General features: G+C 45.0%; 1 protein-coding gene across 3 annotated transcripts in view; it reads left to right on the forward strand.

Annotated features, from left to right (window-relative positions):
• Positions 1-21,275, forward strand: part of xylb (xylulokinase homolog (H. influenzae)) — a 337,542-nt gene extending 316,267 nt beyond the window's left edge. Inside the window, exons 20-21 of one of the 3 annotated variants that reach the window (XR_010017455.1) lie at positions 17,329-17,456; positions 20,729-21,275. The gene's annotated coding sequence lies outside the window, so the exon portion shown is untranslated. Of the gene's footprint in view, positions 1-16,801; positions 17,197-17,328; positions 17,457-20,728 lie in introns of those variants that run through there. The other 2 variants (XR_010017457.1, XR_010017456.1) reach the window with 2 other exon arrangements.
• Positions 21,276-22,065: the final 790 nt, after the last annotated feature.

The following is a 22,065-nucleotide window of genomic DNA, read 5'->3' on the forward strand; positions in this document are numbered from 1 at the left end:
TACTATCACATCCAGCAGTGTGTTTCAGGCAACTGCCATTTTCTGTGTAAAAGACTTACCCCGGAGACCTCCCCTAAATGTTTCGGGAACAAGGCCGGACAATGCAGTTGAGAGGGATAATGAATCAGCCATGCTTGAATGGTGGGGCAGACGTGATGGACTAAATGGCCTATTTCTTCTCCTACGTCTTATGGTCTTAATTACAGAGTTACAGAGTTATAGTTACAGAGTTAGGGAGGGCTGATAACTGCTTAAAGGGAACACAGAAACCGAATCTTTACTGACTGTTGGAGCATGGGAATAGGGTCCCAGTGAGTTTAAAGGGAATGTGTGATCTGCGGTTTCAGTGAGTTTACAGTGAGTGTGTGAACGGAACCGCAGTGAGTTTACAGTAAGTGTGGGAACGGAACCCGAGTGATTTTAAAGTGAGAGTGGGAACGGATCCCATATAACCATATAACAATTACAGCACGGAAGCAGGCCATCTAGCCCCCTTCTAGTCCGTGCCAAATGCATTACTCTCAGCTAGTCCCACCGACCTGCACTCAGCCCATAGCCCTCCATTCCTCTCCTGTCCATATATCTTTCCAATTTTTACTTAAATGACAATATCGAACCTGCCTCCACCACTTCTACCAGAAACTCGTTCCACACAGCCACCACTCTCTGAGTAAAGAAGTTCCCCTTGTGTTACCCCTAAACTTTTGCCTCCTAACTCTCACCTCATGTCCTCTTGTTTGAATCTCCCCTACTCTCAATGGAAAAAGCCTATCCACGTCAACTCTATCTATTCCCCTCATAATTTTAAATGCCTCTATCAAATCCCCCCCTCAACCTTCTACGCTCCAAAGAATAAAGACCTAACTTGTTCAATATTTCTCTGTAACTTAGGTGCTGAAACCCAGGCAACATTCTAGTAAATCTTCTCTGTACTCTCTCTGTTTTGTTGACATCTTTCATATAATTCGGTGACCAGAACTATACACAATACTCCAAATTTGGCCTTACCAATGCCTTGTACAATTTTAACATTACATCCCAACTCCTATACTCAATGCTCTGATTTATAAAGGCCAGCATATCAAAAGCTTTCTTCACCACCCTATCCACATGAGATTCCACCTTCGGGGAACTATGCACCATTATTCCTAGATCCCTCTGTTCTACTGCATTCTTCAGTGCCCTACCATTTACCATGTATGTCCTATTTTGATTAGTCCTACCAAAATGTAGCACCTCACACTTATCAGCATTAAACTCCATCTGCCACCTTTCAGCCCACTCTGGCCTAAATCTCTGACAAGCTTTGAAAACCTACTTCACTATCCACAACGCCACCTATCTTAGTATCATCTGCATACTTACTAATCCAATTTACCACCCCATCATCCAGATCATTAATGTATATGACAAACAACAATAGACCCAATACAGATCCTGAGGCACACCACTAGTCACTGGCCTCCAACCAGACAAACAGTTATCCACCACTACTCTCTGGCATCTCCCATCCAGCCACTGTTGAATCCATTTTACTACTTCAATATTAATATCTAACGATTGGACCTTCCTAACTAACCTTCCGTGTGGAACCTTGTCAAAGGCTTCACTGAAGTCCAGAAAGACAACATCCACTGCTCTACCCTCATCAACTTTCCTAGTAACCTCTTCAAAAAGTTCAATACGATTTGTCAAACATGACCTTCCATGCACAAATCCATGTTGACTGTTCCTAATCAGACCCTGTCTATCCAGATAATTATATATACCATCTCTAAGAATACTTTCCATTAATTTACCCACCAATGACGTCAAACTTACAGGCCGATAATTGCTAGGTTTACCCTTAGAACCTTTTTTAAACAATGGAACAACATGAGCAATATGCCAATCCTCTGGCACCATCCCCATTTCTAATGACATTTGAAACATTTCTGTGAAAGCCCCTGCTATTTCTACACTAACTTCCCTCAAGGTCCTAGGGAATATCCTGTCAGGACCGAAGACCTATCCACTTTTATATTCCTTAAAAGCGCCAGTACTTCCTCTTCTTTAATCATCATAGTTTCAATAACTTCCTTACTTGTTTCCCTTACCTTACACAATTCCATATCCTTCTCCTTCGTGAATACCGAAGAAAAGAAATTGTTCAAAATTTCCCCCGTCTCTTTTAGCTCCACACATAGCTGTCCACACCGATTCTATAAGGGATCAATTTTATCCCTCACTATCCTTTTGCTATTAATATAACTGTAGAAACCCTTTGGATTTATTTTCACCTTACTTGCCAAAGCGACCTTGTATCTTCTTTTAGCTGTTCCAATTTCTTCCTTAAGATTCATTTTGCATTCTTTATATTCCTTGAGCACCTCATTTACTCCATGCTGCCTATATTTACTGTAGATATCTCTCCTTTTCCAAACCAAGTTTCCAATATACCAGAAAACCATGGCTCTCTCATTCTTTTAACCTTTCCTTGCAACCTAACAGGAACATAAACCCCAGTGAGTTTAAGGTAAGTGTGAGAACGCAACCCCAGTGAGTTTAAAGTGAGTGTGTGAACGGGACCCCAGTGAGTTTAAAGTGAGTGTGGGAACGGAACCCCAGTGAGTTTAAAGTTTGTGTGGGAATGGAACCCCAGTGAGTTTAAAGTGAGTGTGTGAATGGAACCCCAGTGTGTTCAAAGTGAGTGTGAACGGAACCCCAGTGAGTTTAAAGTGAGTGTGTGAACGGGACCCCAGTCAGTTTAAAGTGAGTGTGGGAATGGAACCCCAGTGAGTTTAAAGTGAGCGTGTGAACGGGACCCCAGTGAGTTTAAAGTGAGTGTGTGAACGGGACCCCAGTGAGTTGAAAGTGAGTGTGTGAACGGGACCCCAGTGAGTTTAAAGTGAGCGTGTGAACGGGACCCCAGTGAGTTTAAAGTGAGTGTGTGAACGGAACCCCAGTGTGTTTAAAGTGAGTGTGGGAACGGAACCCCAGTGAGTTTAAAGTGAGTGTGGGAACGCAACCCCAGTGTGTTCAAAGTGAGTGTGGGAACGGAACCCCAGTGAGTTTAAAGTGAGTGTGAACGGAACCCCAGTGAGTTTAAAGTGAGTGTGGGAACGCAACCCCACTGTGTTCAAAGTGAGTGTGTGAACAGAACCCCAGTGAGTTTAAAGTGAGTGTGGGAACGGAACCCCAGTGAGTTTAAAGTGAGTGTGGGAACGCAACCCCAGTGTGTTCAAAGTGAGTGTGGGAACGGAACCCCAGTGAGTTTAACGTTTGTGTGGGAACGGAACCCCAGTGAGTTTAAAGTGAGTGTGCGAACGCAACCCCAGTGTGTTCAAAGTGAGTGTGTGAACGGAACCCCAGTGAGTTTAAAGTGAGTGTGTGAACGGGACCTCAGTGAGTTTAAAGTTTGTGTGTGAACGGAACCCCAGTGAGTTTAAAGTGAGTGTGGGAACGGAACCCCAGTGTATTCAAAGTGAGTGTGTGAACGGAACCCCAGTGAGTTTAAAGTTTGTGTGGGAACGGAACCCCAGTGAGTTTAAAGTGAGTGTGGGAATGGAACCCCAGTGAGTTTAAAGTTTGTGTGGGAACGGAACACCAGTGAGTTTAAAGTGAGTGTGGGAACGCAACCCCAGTGTGTTCAAATTGAGTGTGTGAACGGAACCCCAGTGAGTTTAAAGTGAATGTGGGAATGGGATCCCAGTGAGTTTAAAGTGAGTGTGTGGACGGGACCTCAGTTAGTTTAAAGTGAGTGTGTGAACGGGACCCCAGTGAGTTTAAAGTGAGTGTGTGAATGGAACCCTAGTGAGTTTAAAGTTTGTGTGGGAACGAGACCCCAGTCAGTTTAAAGTGAGTGTGGGAATGGAACCCCAGTGAGTTTAAAGTGAGTGTGGGAACGGAACCCCAGTGAGTTTAATGTGAGTGTGGGAATGCAACCCCAGTGTGTTCAACATGAGTGTGGGAACGGAACCCCAGTGAGTTTAAAGTTTGTGTGGGAACGGAACCCCAGTGAGTTTAAAGTGAATGTGTGAACGGAACCCCAGTGAGTTTAAAGTTTGTGTGTGAACGGAACCCCAGTGAGTTTAAAGTGAGTGTGTGAACGGAACCCCAGTGTGTTCAAAGTGAGTGTGGGAACGGAACCCCAGTGAGTTTAAAGTTTGTGTGGGAACGGAACCCCAGTGTGTTCAAAGTGAGTGTGTGAACGGGACCCCAGTGAGTTTAAAGTTTGTGTGAGAACGGAACCCCAGTGAGTTTAAAGTTTGTGTGGGAACGAGACCCCAGTCAGTTTAAAGTGAGTGTGTGAACGGAACCCCAGTGAGTTTAAAGTTTGTGTGGGAACGGAACCCCAGTGAGTTTAAAGTGAGTGTGTGAACGGAACCCCAGTGAGTTTAAAGTTTGTGTGTGAACGGAACCCCAGTGAGTTTAAAGTGAGTGTGTGAACGGAACCCCAGTGAGTTTAAAGTTTGTGTGGGAACGGAACCCCAGTGAGTTTAAAGTTTGTGTGTGAACGGAACGCCAGTGAGTTTAAGTTTGTGTGGGAACGGAACGCCAGTGAGTTTAAAGTGAGTGTGTGAACGGGACCTCAGTGAGTTTAAAGTGAGTGTGGGAATGGGACCCCAGTGAGTTTAAAGTGAGTGTGTGAACGGGACCTCAGTGAGTTTAAAGTGAGTGTGGGAATGGGACCCCAGTGAGTTTAAAGTGAGTGTGGGAATGGGACCCCAGTGAGTTTAAAGTGAGTGTGTGAACGGAACCCCAGTGAGTTTAAAATGAGTGTATGAACGGAACCGCAGTGAGTTTACAGTGAGTGTGGGAATGGAACCCGAGTGATTTTAAAGTGAGAGTGGGAACGGATCCCATATAACCATATAACAATTACAGCACAGAAGCAGGCCATCTCGCCCCCTTCTAGTCCGTGCCAAACGCATTACTCTCAGCTAGTCCCACCGACCTGCACTCAGCCCACAGCCCTCCATTCCTCTCCTGTCCATATATCTTTCCAATTTTTACTTAAATGACAATATCGAACCTGCCTCCACCACTTCTACCAGAAACTCGTTCCACACAGCCACCACTCTCTGAGTAAAGAAGTTCCCCTTGTGTTACCCCTAAACTTTTGCCTCCTAACTCTCAGCTCATGTCCTCTTGTTTGAATCTCCCCTACTCTCAATGGAAAAAGCCTATCCACGTCAACTCTATCTTTTCCCCTCATAATTTTAAATGCCTCTATCAAATCCTCCCCCCCTCAACCTTCTACGCTCCAAAGAATAAAGACCTAACTTGTTCAATATTTCTCTGTAACTTAGGTGCTGAAACCCAGGCAACATTCTAGTAAATCTTCTCTGTACTCTCTCTGTTTTGTTGACATCTTTCATATAGTTCGGTGACCAGAACTATACACAATACTCCAAATTTGGCCTTACCAATGCCTTGTACAATTTTAACATTACATCCCAACTCCTATACTCAATGCTCTGATTTATAAAGGCCAGCATATCAAAAGCTTTCTTCACCACCCTATCCACATGAGATTCCACCTTCGGGGAACTATGCACCATTATTCCTAGATCCCTCTGTTCTACTGCATTCTTCAATGCCCTACCATTTACCATGTATGTCCTATTTTGATTAGTCCTACCAAAATGTAGCACCTCACACTTATCAGCATTAAACTCCATCTGCCACCTTTCAGCCCACTCTGGCCTAAATCTCTGACAAGCTTTGAAAACCTACTTCACTATCCACAATGCCACCTATCTTAGTATCATCTGCATACTTACTAATCCAATTTACCACCCCATCATCCAGATCAGTAATGTATATGACAAACAACAAATGGACCCCATACGAGGCACACCACTAGTCACCGCCTCCAACCTGACAGACAGTTATCCACCACTACTCTCTGGCATCTCCCATCCAGCCACTGTTGAATCCATTTTACTACTTCAATATTAATATCTAACGATTGGACCTTCCTAAGTAACCTTCCGTGTGGAACCTTGTCAAAGGCCTTACTGAAGTCCAGAAAGACAACATCCACTGCTCTACCCTCATCAACTTTCCTAGTAACCTCTTCAAAAAGTTCAATACGATTTGTCAAACATGACCTTCCATGCACAAATCCATGTTGACTGTTCCTAATCAGACCCTGTCTATCCAGATAATTATATATACCATCTCTAAGAATACTTTCCATTAATTTACCCACCAATGACGTCAAACTTACCGGCCGATAATTGCTAGGTTTACCCTTAGAACCTTTTTTAAACAATGGAACAACATGAGCAATACGCCAATCCTCTGGCACCATCCCCATTTCTATTGACATTTGAAACATTTCTGTGAAAGCCCCTGCTATTTCTACACTAACTTCCCTCAAGGTCCTAGGGAATATCCTGTCAGGACCGAAGACCTATCCACTTTTATATTCCTTAAAAGCGCCAGTACTTCCTCTTCTTTAATCATCATAGTTTCAATAACTTCCTTACTTGTTTCCCTTACCTTACACAATTCCATATCCTTCTCCTTCGTGAATACCGAAGAAAAGAAATTGTTCAAAATTTCCCCCGTCTCTTTTAGCTCCACACATAGCTGTCCACTCCGATTCTCTAAGGGATCAATTTTATCCCTCACTATCCTTTTGCTATTAATATAACTGTAGAGACCCTTTGGATTTATTTTCACCTTACTTGCCAAAGCGACCTCGTATCTTCTTTTAGCTGTTCCAATTTCTTCCTTAAGATTCATTTTGCATTCTTTATATTCCTTGAGCACCTCATTTACTCCATGCTGCCTATATTTACTGTAGATATCTCTCCTTTTCCAAACCAAGTTTCCAATATCCCTTGAAAACCATGGCTCTCTCATTCTTTTAACCTTTCCTTGCAACCTAACAGGAACATAAACCCCAGTGAGTTTAAGGTAAGTGTGAGAACGCAACCCCAGTGAGTTTAAAGTGAGTGTGTGAACGGGACCCCAGTGAGTTTAAAGTGAGTGTGGGAACGGAACCCCAGTGAGTTTAAAGTTTGTGTGGGAATGGAACCCCAGTGAGTTTAAAGTGAGTGTGTGAACGGAACCCCAGTGTGTTCAAAGTGAGTGTGAACGGAACCCCAGTGAGTTTAAAGTGAGTGTGTGAACGGGACCCCAGTCAGTTTAAAGTGAGTGTGGGAATGGAACCCCAGTGAGTTTAAAGTGAGCGTGTGAACGGGACCCCAGTGAGTTTAAAGTGAGTGTGTGAACGGGACCCCAGTGAGTTGAAAGTGAGTGTGTGAACGGGACCCCAGTGAGTTTAAAGTGAGCGTGTGAACGGGACCCCAGTGAGTTTAAAGTGAGTGTGTGAACGGAACCCCAGTGAGTTTAAAGTGAGTGTGTGAACGGAACCCCAGTGTGTTTAAAGTGAGTGTGTGAACGGGACCCCAGTGAGTTTAAAGTGAGTGTGGGAACGGGTCCCCAGTGAGTTTAAAGTGAGTGTGTGAATGGAACCCCAGTGAGTTTAAAGTGAGTGTGTGAACGGAACCCCAGTGAGTTTAAAGTGAGTGTGTGAACGGGACCCCAGTGAGTTTAAATTTTGTGTGGGAACGGGACCCCAGTGAGTTTAAAGCGAGTGTGTGAACGGAATCCCAGTGAGTTTAAAGTGAGTGTGTGAACGGAACCCCAGTGAGTTTAAAGTGAGTGTGTAAATGGGACCCCAGTGAGTTTAAAGTGAGTGTGGGAACGGAACCCCAGTGTGTTTAAAGTGAGTGTAGGAACTGAACCCCAGTGAGTTTAAAGTCAGGGTGTGATTGGGACCCCAGTCAGTTTAAAGTGAGTGTGTGAATGGAACCCCAGTGAGTTTAAAGTGAGTGTGTGAACGGAACCCCAGTGAGTTTAAAGTGAGTGTGTGAACGGGACCCCAGTGAGTTTAAAGTTTGTGTGGGAACGGGACCCCAGTGAGTTTAAAGCGAGTGTGTGAACGGAATCCCAGTGAGTTTAAAGTGAGTGTGTGAATGGGACCCCAGTGAGTTTAAAGTGAGTGTGGGAACGGAACCCCAGTGTGTTTAAAGTGAGTGTAGGAACTGAACCCCAGTGAGTTTAAAGTCAGGGTGTGATTGGGACCCCAGTCAGTTTAAAGTGAGTGTGGGAATGGAACCCCAGAGAGTTTGAAGTGAGTGTGTGAACGGGACCCCAGTGAGTTTAAAGTTTGTGTGTGTACAGAACCCCAGTGAGTTTAAAGTGAGCCTGTGAACGGGTCCCCAGTGAGATAACTGTGAATGTGGGACCAGGGTCGCAGTAAGTATAACATGAGTGTGTACCAGTACCCAGTGACTTTCAGGTGAGTGTAGGAACAGGATGCTACTGGGTTTCATGTGCGTGTGGGAACTGGGTACCAATGATTTTAAAGTGAGTGTGAGAATGGGATCCTAGTGATTTTAAAATGAGTTTGGGAACTGGGACTAAGTTTAAAGTGAGTGTGGGAATGGAACCCCAGTGAGTTTAAAGTGAGTGTGTGAACGGAACCCCAGTGAGATTAAAGTGAGTGTGTGAACGGAACCCCAGTGAGATTAAAGTGAGTGTGGGAATGGAACCCCAGTGAGATTAAAGTGAGTGTGTGAACGGAACCCCAGTGAGATTAAGGTGAGTGTGTGAACGGAACCCCAGTGAGATTAAAGTGAGTGTGGGAATGGAACCCCAGTGTGATTAAAGTGAGTGTGGGAATGGAACCACATGAGATTAAAGTGAGTGTGGGAATGGAACCCCAGTGAGATTAAAGTGAGTGTGAGAATGGAACCCCAGTGAGTTTAAAGTGAGTGTGGGAATGGAACCCCAGTGAGTTTAAAGTGAGTGTGGGAATGGAACCCCAGTGAGTTTAAAGTGAGTGTGGGGATGGAACCCCAGTGAGATTAAAGTGAGTGTGGGAATGGAATCCCATGAGATTAAAGTGAGTGTGGGAATGGAACCCCAGTGAGTTTAAAGTGAGTGTGTGAATGGAACCCCAGTGAGATTAAAGTGAGTGTGTGAACGGAACCCCAGTGAGATTAAAGTGAGTGTGGGAATGGAACCCCATGAGATTAAAGTGAGTGTGGGAATGGAACCACAGTGAGATTAAAGTGAGTGTGGGAACGGAACCCCAGTGAGATTAAAGTGAGTGTGTGAACGGAACCCCAGTGAGATTAAAGTGAGTGTGGGAACGGAACCCCATGAGATTAAAGTGAGTGTGGGAATGGAACCACAGTGAGATTAAAGTGAGTGTGGGAATGGGAACCCTGTGAATTTCAGATGACTTTGGGAACTGGGACTCAGTATGTTTAAAGTGAGTGTGGGAACAGCGGTCGCAGTGATTTTTTAACTGGGTATGAGAACAGAGTCACAGTGAGATTAAAGTTAGTGTAGGAACTGGGACCCAGTGAGTTTAAAGTGAGTGTGGGAACAGGGTCCCAGTGAGTTTAAAGTGAGCTTGGGAACCCAGTCCTGGTGACTTTCAAGTAAGTGTGGGAACAGGATGCCACTAAGATTAAAATGTCTGTGGGAACCAGTTCCCAGTTAATTAATGAACGTGTGGGAACAGTGTGTCTGTGAGCTTCATGGCTTGTGGGAACCGGCCCCAAGTGAGTGCTGGAACAGTGTTTGCAGTGTGTTTAAAGGGATTGTGGGAACAGTGGTTCCTGTGAGTTTAAGGTGACTGTGGAAACCAGTTTCCAGTGAGTTGAAAGCGAGTGTGGGAACTGGGTACCAATGAGTTTAAAGTGAGTGTGGCAACTGGGATCCCAATGATTTTAAAATAAGTTTGGGAACTGGGACTCTAAGTTTAACGTGAATGTGGGCACTGGGATCCCAATGACTTTACAGTGAGTGTGGGGACAGGGTCCCAGCAAGTTTAAAGTGAATTTTCTAACGGGATCCCCGTGAGATTAAAGTGATTGTGGGAATTGGGTCCTAGTGAATTTTAACTATGAGAACAGGGTCACACAGTGAGATTAAAGTGAGTGTGGAATCAGGGTCTCAGAGAGTTTTAAGTGAATGTGGGAACCAGCTGCCAGTGAGTGTTGTATCGGGATCTCCGTGAATGTAAAGTAGGCGTGAGAACCGGGTCCCAGTGAGTTTAAAGTGAGCGTTGAAACTAGATCCCAGTGAATCTAAAGGGAACTTGGCTACCGTCTTCAGTGAGTATAATGTGAGTGTGGGAGATTGGATCCCAGTGAGGTTCAATTGAGTGTGGGAACCTGGTCGCAGCGAGTTTGAAGGGAGTGTGGGAGCATGATCCCAGTGATTTTAATGTGAGTGTGGGAACTGGGACTAGGTAAATTTGAAATAAATATGGAAACAGGGATTCCAGTGAGTTTACAGTGAGTGTGGGAACCAGTTCCCAGAGAGTTTAAAGTGAGTGTTGAAATGGGAACCCTGTCAGGTTAAAGTGAGTATTGGAACCTGGTCTCAGTGAGTTTAACGAGAGTGTGTAAATCCGGTCCTGCTGAGTGTCGGAACAGGGTCCCAGTGAGTTTAAAGTGAATGTTGAAACCTGTGAGTTTAATGGCTTGTGGGAACCGGCTCCAAGTGAGTTTAAGCTGTGTGTTGGAACAGTGGCCGCAGTGAGTTTAAAGTATGTCGGAACAGGGTCCCAGTGAGTTTAAAGGGATTGTGGGAACAACGGTCCCAGTGAGTTTAAAAGTGAGAGTGGGAACAGGGTCCCAGTGAGTTTAAAGGGATTGTGGGAACAACGGTCCCAGTGAGTTTAAAAGTGAGAGTGGGAACAGGGTCCCAGTGAGTTTAACTGGCGTGTGGGAACTAGTTTCCAGTGAGTGTGGGAACAGTGTCCCTGGGAGCTTAATGGTTTTGTAGGAACCGGCTCCAGGTGAGTTTAAAGTGAGTGTTAGAACAGTCGTCGCAGTGCGTCCAAAGGGATTGAGGTAACACCAGTTCCCAGTGAGTTGAAAGTGAGTGTAGGAATGGGATGCTACTGAGTTTAATGTGAGTGTGGGAACAGGGTCCCAGTGAGTTTCAAATGAGTGTGTGAACCAGTTCCCAGTGAATGTGGGGCCCAGGCCCCTGTGAGCTTAATGGCTTCGTGGGAACCGGCTCCAAGTGAGTTTAAAAAGGGTGTTGAAACAGCGGTCGCAGTGTGTTTGTGTGGAAACAGGGTCCCAGTGCCTTTAAGAGATTATGGGGTCAGTGGTTCCACTGAGTTTAAAGTGAGTGTTGCAACTGGGTCCATGTGCGTTTTAAGTGAATGTGGGAAGTGGGTTTCCAGGGAGTTGAAAGTGAGAGTGGAAAGAAGTTCTCTGTGAATTTAAAGTGACTGTGGGAGCAGGGATCCCACAGAGTTTAAAGGGAATCTGGGATCCCAGTGAGTTAATGAACTGGTTACCAGTGTATTTTTTGTGATTGTGGGAACTGGTTCCCAGAGAGTTTAAAGTGAGTGTGGGATCCAGTTCCCAGTGAATTTAAAGTGTGTGTGGGAACAGAGTGCCAGTGAGTTTAAAGTGGGATTGGGAACCAGGTCCCACTGTATTTCAAGTGAGTGGTAACTGGGACTCTGTAAGGTTAAAGTGAGTGTGGGAACAGAGTCCCGGTGAGTTTAAAGTGAGTGTGGGAAGAGGATCCCACTGAGTTTAAAGTCACTGTGTGAACCAGTTTCGAGTGCGTTTATAGTGAGTGTGGGAACTGGAATCCCAGTGATTGTAAAGTTAGTGAGGGAACTGGATCCCAGTAAGTTTGAAATGACTGTTGGAACGGGCTCCCAATGAGTTTAAAGTGAGTGTTGGAACGGGATCTCTGTGAGTTTAAAGGAAAGTTAAGAACCACGTTCCAGTGAGTGTAAAATGAGTGTAGGAATTTGGATCCCGGTGAGTTTGTAAACCGGTTCCCGGTGTGTTTAAAGGGAGTGTGGGAATCGGTGGCAGTGAGTTTAAAGCGATTGTGAAAAAATCGTCCCAATGAGTTTAAAGTGGGTGTGGGAGTTGGTCTGTGTGCGTCTAAAGGGAGTGTGTGAACTGGGTAAAGGGAGTGAAAGTGAGATTAACTTGAGTCTGGGAACAGGGTCCCTGTGAGTTTAAAGTAAGTGTTGGAACGGGATTCTGGTGATTTCAAAGTGAGTGTGGGTACTGGGATCGCATTCAGTTTACAGTGAGTGTGGGAACAGGGTCCCAGTTCCCACACAGTCAACAGTCAAGTTTAAAGTGACTGTTGAAATGGGGTCCCAATGAGTTTAAAGTGAGTGTTGGAACGGAATCGCAGTGGGTTTAGAGGGGCTTTGCGAACCGGTTCCCAGTGATTTTAAAGTGAGCGTGGGAAGCCGGTTGGAATGAGTTTAAAGGGAATGTGGGAACAGTGCCCCAGTGATTTTAATGAGCGTGTGAGAACTGGGACTCAGTAAGGGTAAAGCGAGTGTGGGAACTTGGATCGCAGTGACTTTGCAGTGAATGTGGGAACCAGTTCCCTGCGAGTTTAAAGTGAGTCCTGTAACGGAATCCCCGTGAGTTCAAAGTGATTGTGAGCAAATCGGTCACAGTGAGTTTTAAGTGGGTGTGGGAAGTGGGTCCCAGTGAGATTAACGTGAGTCTGGGTGCAGGGTCCCGGTGAGTTTAAAGTAGGTGTGGGAAGCGCGTGCTGTGAATTTAAAGTGAGTGTGGAAACCTGGTGATTTTTAACGTGAGTGTGGAAACTGGGACTTGGTAAGCTTAAAGTGAGTGTGGGAACTGGGTCCCAGTGAGTGTGGGAACCAGTTCCCAGCAATTTTAACGTGAGTGTTGGAACGGGAACGCCGTGTTTGCCGACGCCTGGTCCAAGTGTGGGGACAGGGTCCCAATGAGTTTAAGATGAGTATGGGATCTGTGGTCCCAGTGAGTTTAGAGTGAGTTTGGGACAGGTACCTAGTGAGTTTAAAGTCAGTGTGGGAACCGGGTCCTAGCGAGTTAAAAGTGAGTTTCTGAACAGGGTGCCAATGCGTTTAAAATGAGTGTGGGAACCAAGTTCCCGTGAGTTTAACGTGAGTGTGGGATCCAGTTCCCAGTGAATTTAAGGGGTGCGTGGATACAGAGTGCCAGTGAGTTTAAAGTGGGATTGGGAACCAGGTCCCGCTGTGTTTAAAGCGAGTGTGGGAACCTGGTCACAGTGAGATTCTCGTGAGTCTGGGTGCAGTGTCCCAGTGAATTTAAAATGTGGATGGGAACCGCGTCACAGTGATTTTAACGTGAGTCTGGTTAACTGGGACTCAGTAAGGTTAAAGTGAGTGTGGGAACTGGATCCCAGTGAATGTGGGGACGGGATCCCAGCGAGTTTAATGTGAGTGTTGGAATGGGAACCCCGTGATGTTAAAATGAGTGTCGGAACTTGGTCCCAGTGTGTTTAAAGAGATTGTGGGAACCGGTCCCGGAGAGCATAAATTCAATATGAGAAACCAGTACGTTTAAAGTGAGCGCGGGACCAAGGACCCAGTGAGTTTAAAGTGTTGTGGGAACAGGGTCCCAATGTGTTTTTAGTGAGTTTGCGAACCTTTTCTCAGTTTGTTTACAGTAAGTGTGGGAAGCCGGTTGCAGTGATTTTAAAGGAAGTGTGGGACCAGTTGGTTTGAAGTGAGCGTGGAAACAAGGTCCTTTTAAAATTAAAAGTAGTGTGGGAACCGCGTTCTATTGAAGTTAAAGGAGAGTGCGGGAACAGGGTGACAGGTGTTCAAAGTGATAGTGAGAAATCCCAGTGAGTTTGGGAACAAGGACCCAGTGAGTATAAAGTGATTGTGGGAACAAAGACCCAGTGAATATAAAATGAGTGTTAGAGTTGGATTCCCGTTGAGTTTAATGTGAGTGTGAGAACAGGGTCCAGTGAGTTTAAGGTAAGTGTTCCGATGGGATCCTGGTGATTTTAGAGTGAGTGTGGGAACAGAGTCCCAGTAATTTCAAAATGAGTGTTGAAACGGGTTCCCCGTTTTAAAGGGAGTTTGGAGACTGCGTCTCAGTGAGTATACAGTGAGTGTTGGGATTTGGATACCTTTAAGATTAAAGTGAGTGTGGGATCCACGTCTCAGTTAGTTTAAAGTGAGTGTGGGAACAGGGTCCGAATGGGTTTACAGTGAGTGTGGGAACAGACTCCCAATGGGTTTACAGTGAGTGTGGGAACTGGGTTCCAATGGGTTTACAGTGAGTGTGGGAACAGGGTCCCAATGGGTTTACAGTGAGTGTGGGAACAGACTCCCAATGGGTTTACAGTGAGTGTGGGAACTGGGTCCCAATGGGTTTACAGTGACTGTGGGAACGGGATTCCAATGGGTTTACAGTGAGTGTGGAAACCGGGTCCCAGTGAGTTCACAGTTCGTGTGGAAACCAATTCCCAGTGAGTTTAAAGTGAGTGTGGGAGCAGCGTCCCACTGAGTTTAACGTGATTTTTGGAACAAGGTCCGAGTAAGTTTAAATAACGTGTGGGAATCATTTCCTCGTGACTTTAAAGTGCGTGTGGGAAATGGCATACTGTTGAGTTTAAAGGGATCGTGGGAACAGTGTCCCAGAGAGTTTAAAGTGAGCGTGGGATGTGGGATCACAATGCGATTATAGTGAGTGTGGGAACGGGGGGATCCCAGCGATTTTACAGGGTGTGTGAGAAGCAGTTCTCAGTGAGTTTTGAGCGGGATCCCAGTAATTTAAAGTGAGTGTGGGAACCGGGTCCCAGTGAGTTTAAAGTGAGTGTGGGAGCTTAGTCCAAGTGAGTTAAAAATGAGTGTTTGAACCCGGTTCCGGTGAGTTTCAAGTTCAAGTTGGTGTGGGAACTCGGGTTGCAGTGAGTGAGGGAACAGAGTCTCGCTGCGTTTACAGTGAGTGTGAAAACCAGTTCCCAGTGAATATAAAGTGAGTGTGCGAACAGGGTCCCAGTGAGTTTAACGTGAGCGTGCCAGCTAGGTCCCTGTGAGTTTATAACGAGTGTGTGAACCGGCTCCTAATGAGCTTGGGGGCAGGGGCCCAGTGAGTTTAACGTGAGTGTGAGATCTTGGTCCTTGTGAGTTTAACGTGAGTGTGCCAGCTAGGTCCCTGTGAGTTTATAATGAGTGTGGGAACCGGGTCCCTGTGAGTTTAAAATGAGTGTGTGAACCGGCTCCTAATGAGCTTGGGGGCAGGGGCCCAGTGAGTTTAACGTGAGTGTGAGATCTTGGTCCCTGTGAGTTTAACGTGAGCGTGGGATCTTGGTCCCTGTGAGTTTAACGTGAGTGTGCCAGCTAGGTTCCTGTGAGTTTATAATGAGTGTGCGAACCGGGTCCTAATGAGCTTGGGGGCAGGGGCCCAGTGAGTTTAACGTGAGTGTGGGATCTTGTTCCCTGTGAGTTTATAATGAGTGTGGGAACTGGGTCCCTGTGAGTTTATAATGAGTGTGGGAACCGGGTCCCGGTGAGTTTATAATGAGTGTGGGAACCGGGTCCCGGTGAGTTTAAGTTGAGTGTGGGAACCTTGCTCACAGGCAATTGAAAGGGTACAGCACACCTCGTCAGGTGAACGAGGTGCCGAAATTCTGCATTTTCTTTGGTCATCGAATTCTCCAAGTTTTATCGGGTATTTGCATTTGCACATTTTCTGTTTATGTTTGAAATTATATTTTTTATTATGTTTTTTTTCTGCTCTGCAAGTCCTGATTGAAGACCACCTCCTTACTGAGTCCTGCTTGATTCCATTAACTGTAATAAGATGAAACACTCCTGCAATTATTTTTAATGTGTTTACTGTTCCCTGCACACACCCAGTGCCAGAAGTTAAAAAATAAGATGATAAACACTGGTCTAAATTAATATTAGATGTAATGAATATAGCTGAGTGCTGTGCTCCTGGGTAAATAGTTCTTTTTCTATGTCGTGGCACAATTTGAAATACCCTGATTTCTGATAACAATTATCTATCCTCTCTATCTCAGTAACCACAAGACCATAAAACGTATGAGCAGAATTTGGCCATTTGGCCCATCGAGTCTGCTCCGCCAATCAATTAAGGCTGATTTATTATGCCTCTCAGCACTATTCTTCTGCCTTCTTCCTGCAGCATTTGACGTTCTTACTAATTAAGGACCTATCACCCCCTGCCTTAAATTTACACAGTGACTTGGCCTCCACAGCCATCTGTGGCATATGTTTCAGCATAGATTAGATGGGCCGAATAGCCTCTGTCTCTGCTGTAGTGCACTATGACTTCATTGCATCCATGAAGAAATGGAAGAATGAAGGGGGATCTTATTAAAATACTGTATATCGAATATTGAAAGGCCTAGATCGAGTGGAGGTAGAGAGGTTCTTTCTCATAGTGAAGGAGTCTAGGATCAGAGGGTACAGCCTCAGAATAGAGGGGCATGCATTTAGAACAGAGATGAGGAGGACTTTCTTTAGCCAGATGGTGGTGAATCTGTGGAATTCATTGCAACAGACGGCTGTGGGGGCCAAGTCATTGGGTATACTTAAAGCAAGGATTGATAAGTTCTTGATTACTAAGAGTGTCAAGAGGTATTGGGAAGAAGGCAGGAATATGTGGTTGAGAGGGATAATTAATCAGTCATGATGGAATAGTGCAGTAGACTCGATGGGCTGAATGGCCTAATTCTGCTCCTATGTCTTATGGCCTTATGTCTTACTCTAAGGTCATTCTAACCCTTCCTTCTCACATAGCTCACCGTTTTTCTTTCAACCATGTGCCTACCTAAATGTCTCTTAAATGTCCCTAACATATCTGATTGTGATGAAAGCTGAGGGAATCTTCAGGTTCTCTGTCATCCCCCATCTAGGGCATATACCAGAAGTGCTGCCTTCACAGAACCCTCAACATTGTCAATAACCCCTCCTATCTGATACACAATCTCTTTATCCTCCTTACGTCAGGTAGAAGATCCACAGGATAAGAACAAGGGTCGTTAGGCTGGGGAACAGTTTCTTCTACCGGTCTTTGAGCCTTCCAAACAGCCTTCTATCAGCCAATACACATTATCTTTGATGGAGCTAGTAGCATTATATTTAACTATATGTTGTATATACAATTTATGTCAATTTGTAATCAGGATATTTTATTATCTGTTAGTATTATTGTGTTGATATTTTATGTGCTGTATGTGATTTATGTAGACGTTTTGAGGATCATTCTTTCGTTTAGCTGTATACATGTGTATGGTTGAATGACAATAAAAATGAACTTTAACTTGCCTGTCCCAGCAACCCTGGCAGGTGGTAGATTAATTAAAAATATATTAAATCTAAATTGAATATATTAGATCTTAAAACAAATAAATAAAAGTTATTGCGTTACTGTGTAATACTAAAGAAAAATGTGATGGGGCATTAATAACGTCCAATAGTTTGGAAGATCTGCTGATGGACATGCCAGATTAGAGGAGTTAATTTTTCTCACACAGGTGACTTGCACATTTACACCTGGAATGCCCCCAGACCGTCTGCTGTTCTTCAATCATTCAAGGTCACTGAGGGACTCTAAAACCACTCTTCTCCATGACCTCTTTGTCATCCCAACATCATCCATCGGGTGAGTCCTGATCACTCCAGAATGTAGGGTAGAACACTGGCACGATGAATGGCTGGGCACAGAGGAGTGGTAGAACACAGGGACCTGGGAATTTAGATCCATAATTCCTTGAAAGAAGCATCATAGGTAGAGAGGCATGTTGGCCTTCATAAATCAGGGCATTCACTGGAGAATTTTGGATGTTGTGTAGAAGTTGTATAAAGTGTCGGTGAGGCCAAATTTGGAACATCGTGTGCAGTTTGGACGCCTATCCGCAGGGAAGATATCAATAAGATTGAAAGAGTACAGAGAAAATTTACAAGAATGTTGCCGGGATTTGTGGGACTGAGTTATAGGGGAACGTTGAAGGGATTCGGACTTTATTCCCTAGAGTGCAGGGGAATGAGGGGAGGATTGATAGAGGTGTTCAAAATGATGAGGGGTATAGATAGCAAGCAGCCTTTTTCCCCTGAGGTTTAGTGAAACTAGAACTTGAGGTCATATTCTAGGGGGAAAGGTGGAATATTTAAGGGGCCGGAGGGGGAACTTCTTCACTCTGAGGGTGGTGTGAGGAGGTACTTTGTTATAAATACCTCTATTCAGGAGAAAAGTTTACCACAATTTACTACACCCCTCACCATTTTGCATTAGGCTGTATTTTGTCCACAGAAGTCAAATTTCTGTTAATTTTGTGCATTTGAAGCATTAAATAAGATATTACGTTTTGTCAAAACCAATTAATTCCAAATGTATTGAAGCTGGTGTGGAGTGTTTTGCATTACAAGGATGCTATGATGTTTGTGCTGTTCAACTTCTGCTGGGCACTGTGACAGTCCTACCACAGAGTCTGTCCGGCCTCCCGGTCACCAAACTGTAAACCCACACATTCCACCGAACATCTCACTTCAGCTGAGAACCAGTTGTGCCAGGAAGTTTAATCTACACAATTAACAGCCAGGCATAAAACAACATATCAATCGAACGAGATTGCATTAATTACTGCGGCTGGAGTGCACAGGGGCATTGCTTCATCAGTCCAACCCAACTCCCCAGTGAAACTTTTGATGCAAGTAATCTTCGCGGCCACAGTATTTATTAAACCAGTTTGCTGAAGTAAGTAGATCCAGGGAGTGGACCATTAACCACTTTACAAAAAGACTGAACCTGTTCAGTTATTTTTTTCCACCCTGTGAATGCTTAGAGGCTGGAATTCACCGTCAGGGATACAGTAGGAGCAGATTGAAAAGGGATCTGGGTAAGTATCTGAGTCATATATCGCACAGAAACAGGCCCTTCACCCACAAGACATAGGACCAGAAGCAGGGCATTTGGCCCATTGCCTCTGCTCTGCCAATCCCTCATAACTGATTTATTATTCCTCTCAACCTCATTCTCCTGCCTTCTCCCTGTAACCTTTGACACTCTTACTAATCAAAAACCTATCAACCTCTGCTTTAAACATATCCAATGACTTGGCCACCACAGCTGTCTGTGGCAATGAATTCCACAGATTCACCACACTCTGGCCAAAGAAATTCCTCCTCATCTCTGTTCTAAATAGATGTCTTGCTATTCTGAGATTGTCCCCTCTGGTCCTAAACTCCCCCACTATAAGGTGCATCCTCTGCACATTCTACTGAACTCCAGCAAGTCCAGGCTCAGAGCTATCAACACGTTCATGCCTGAAATCATTCACGCGAACCTTTTCTGGATCCACTCCAGTTATAGCACATCTTTTCTTAGATAAGGGGCCCAAAACCATTCACAATACTTCATATGTGGTCTGACCAATAACTTATAAAGCCCCAGCATTACATCCTTGCCTTTATATTCTAGCTTTCCAGAAATGAATGCTAACATTGCATTTGCCTTCTTTACCACCAACTCAATCTGCAAATGAACCTTTAGGGAATCTTGCACAAATACTTCCAAGTTCCTTTGCACTTCTGATTTTTGAATTTTCTCCCCATTTAGAAAACAGTCTACAACTTTATTCTTTCTACCAAAGTTCATGAACACACACTTCCCTACACTATATTCCACCTGCCACTTCTTTGCCCATTCTTTCAATCTGCCTAGTCCTCTGAAGACTCCCTGCTTCCTCAACACTGCCTGCTCCTCCACCTATCTTCATATCATCTGCAAACGTAGCCATAAAGCCATCAACCCCGTTATCCAAATCATTGACATATAATGTGAAAAGAAGCAGTCCCAACAGTGAACTCTGCGAAACACCACTAGTCACCGGCAGCCAATTCTTTTATAAAGGCCCCCTTTGTTCCTTCTCTTTGCCTCCTGCCAGTCAGCCAATCTTCTATCCATGCTAGTATCTTTCCTGTAATATTATGGGCTCTTACCTTGTTAAGCAGCCTCATAAACGACACCTTGTCAAAGGACTTCTGACCATAAGATGTAGGAGCAGAATTAGGCCATTTGGCCCATCAAGGCTGCTCAGTCAGTCATTCATGGCTGATTTATTTTCCGTCTCAATCCCATTCTCTTGACTTCTCCCCATCACCTTTGACACCCTTACTAATCAAGAACTTACCAATCTCTGTTTTAAATACATCCATTGACTTGGCCTCACCACCCATCACTGGTAATGAATTCTACAGATTTACCACCATCTGGCGAAATGAATTATACTTATGGTCCTATACTCCCCCACCATGGGAAACATACTCTCCACGTCCACCCTGTTTGAGCATCAGCTTAAACCACTTGGGCTTTTTTTTTGGTCATTACCTCCTTTCGCTAGAGCCAGATGGGGAAACATTGGGATCTTTCAGTCGCTGGGTCAGAGTTGCACTGTCCACGGCAGTACGTGATCACGTACTTGCAGAAACTTTAGACTTCATTGATGCGGGGCTTTTGGCGAAAACCTCCCCAGGCACTTCACTGAAGGATGATTGGCCCAATCACAAAACGATCAGGCTGGGACATGTGACTGGAAACTTGGTCGCAGTGGTGGAATTGAAGGAGCTTCATTGAGAGGTGAGAATGTTCAGGATGGGGTCTTGCAGATCTACTCATGCACCACAACTGGAGGGGGCTATAGAATTTGAGGATGGACAATAAGATAGAGTTAGAAAAGCCCATGGTGTGTCAAATGAGGCAGTACAAGGAAGCCACATTGCCCATCTGCCTGTGCTAATTTATTTAAAGATAAAAGATTAAATTATTCTCCAATGTCCGTGAAAACATACAGTTAATAGAAGGCGGGAGGAGAAGATGGCGGCGCTACGCAGTGCACACGGCCTCTCCGGTGAAATGATATTGTATTTGTTAAATAGGGGGCCATGCACAATTCTGATTTGATGGAGACAGACATGAGAAGCACGGAGGAACATCTGGAGAAACTTCTGAAATGCCCGGTTCACTGCCGCTGCTACTATGCAATCGAGAATCTCCAGAGGGAAGGCCCCAAATCCTCGGCTTTGCCTGCTGCTGGCGCCGGGGCTGGGGTCGAAGCGCTCGGCAGAGACGGTGCTCGGTGTCGGAGGGCTGGTTGGAGGCTCGAAGTTTTCGGACGACTCAGAGTCGAACTGTGGTCGGGTGCTTCCAGGATGCTGCATCGGCAAGTTTGCGGCACTGGAAGCATGGCAGGGAGAGTTTTCATCCTTCTCCTGTCTGCGTGAGATCATGGGACTTTCGAGAGACTTTGGACTTTTTTTTACGGTGCCCGTGGCCTGTTCTTCATCAAGTTATAGTATTGCTTGCACTGTTGTAACTATATGTTATAATTATGTGGTTTTTGTCAGTTTTTCAGTCTTGGTCTGTCTTGTGTTTCTGTGATATCACACCGGAGGAACATTGTATAATTTCTTAATGCATGCATTACTAAATGACAATAAAAGAGGACTGCGTGTCCTCATTATCTAATCTAAATAATATGTTGTTTGTGGCAACAACCAGCACAATCTGAATATGCACTGGGGGCAGCCCGCAAGTGTCACCATGCTACCGACGCCAAGAAGCCACGAGCACAGCTTACTAACCCTAACCCGTATATTTTTTTGGAATGTGGGAGGAAACTGGAGCACCCAGAGGAAACCCATGGGGTCGCAGGGAGAACGATCAAGCTCCTAACAGGCAGTGGAGGGAAATGAACCTCAACTGCTGATCGCTGGCACCAACCACCACGCCACTGCGCTGCCCCGTAGAGATGCGGAGGTTTCCAACCAGTTCCACCATTCCAAGGATGCATGTTGTATCGAAAGGTAGGCAGAGGGTGTGTGTGTGTGGGGTGGCTCTCTTGGAAAAAAATGAAATCAAGCCCTTAGAAAGAAATGACATATGATCAGAAGATGTAGAATCCTCCAAAGCCTTCTCTCCCACTCCCTCCGTGCAGGCAGCAGCAAGCATCAATACATCAACTTCACCCCACCTGTTTCAGCAAAAAGCGTCAACGCCTACCACTCACCAAGCAACAGCAAAGTACCCAAAGAGAGACCATGATCTGCATCAATAAAAGCAATTGTTTACCCCACAGTTCGACATGCCACAGGCTCTCTCTCTCTCTGTGACAAACAACTAAGGTAGCACCCATTTCACAGTGGAAGGGTAGACTGACAGTCACTGTTACTATCTTATACGCAGCCGCTCAGGTTTTATTCCGAGATTCTTCATC

This window comes from Mobula hypostoma, chromosome 3 (assembly GCF_963921235.1).
Source record: "Mobula hypostoma chromosome 3, sMobHyp1.1, whole genome shotgun sequence".
NCBI lineage: Eukaryota > Metazoa > Chordata > Chondrichthyes > Myliobatiformes > Myliobatidae > Mobula > Mobula hypostoma.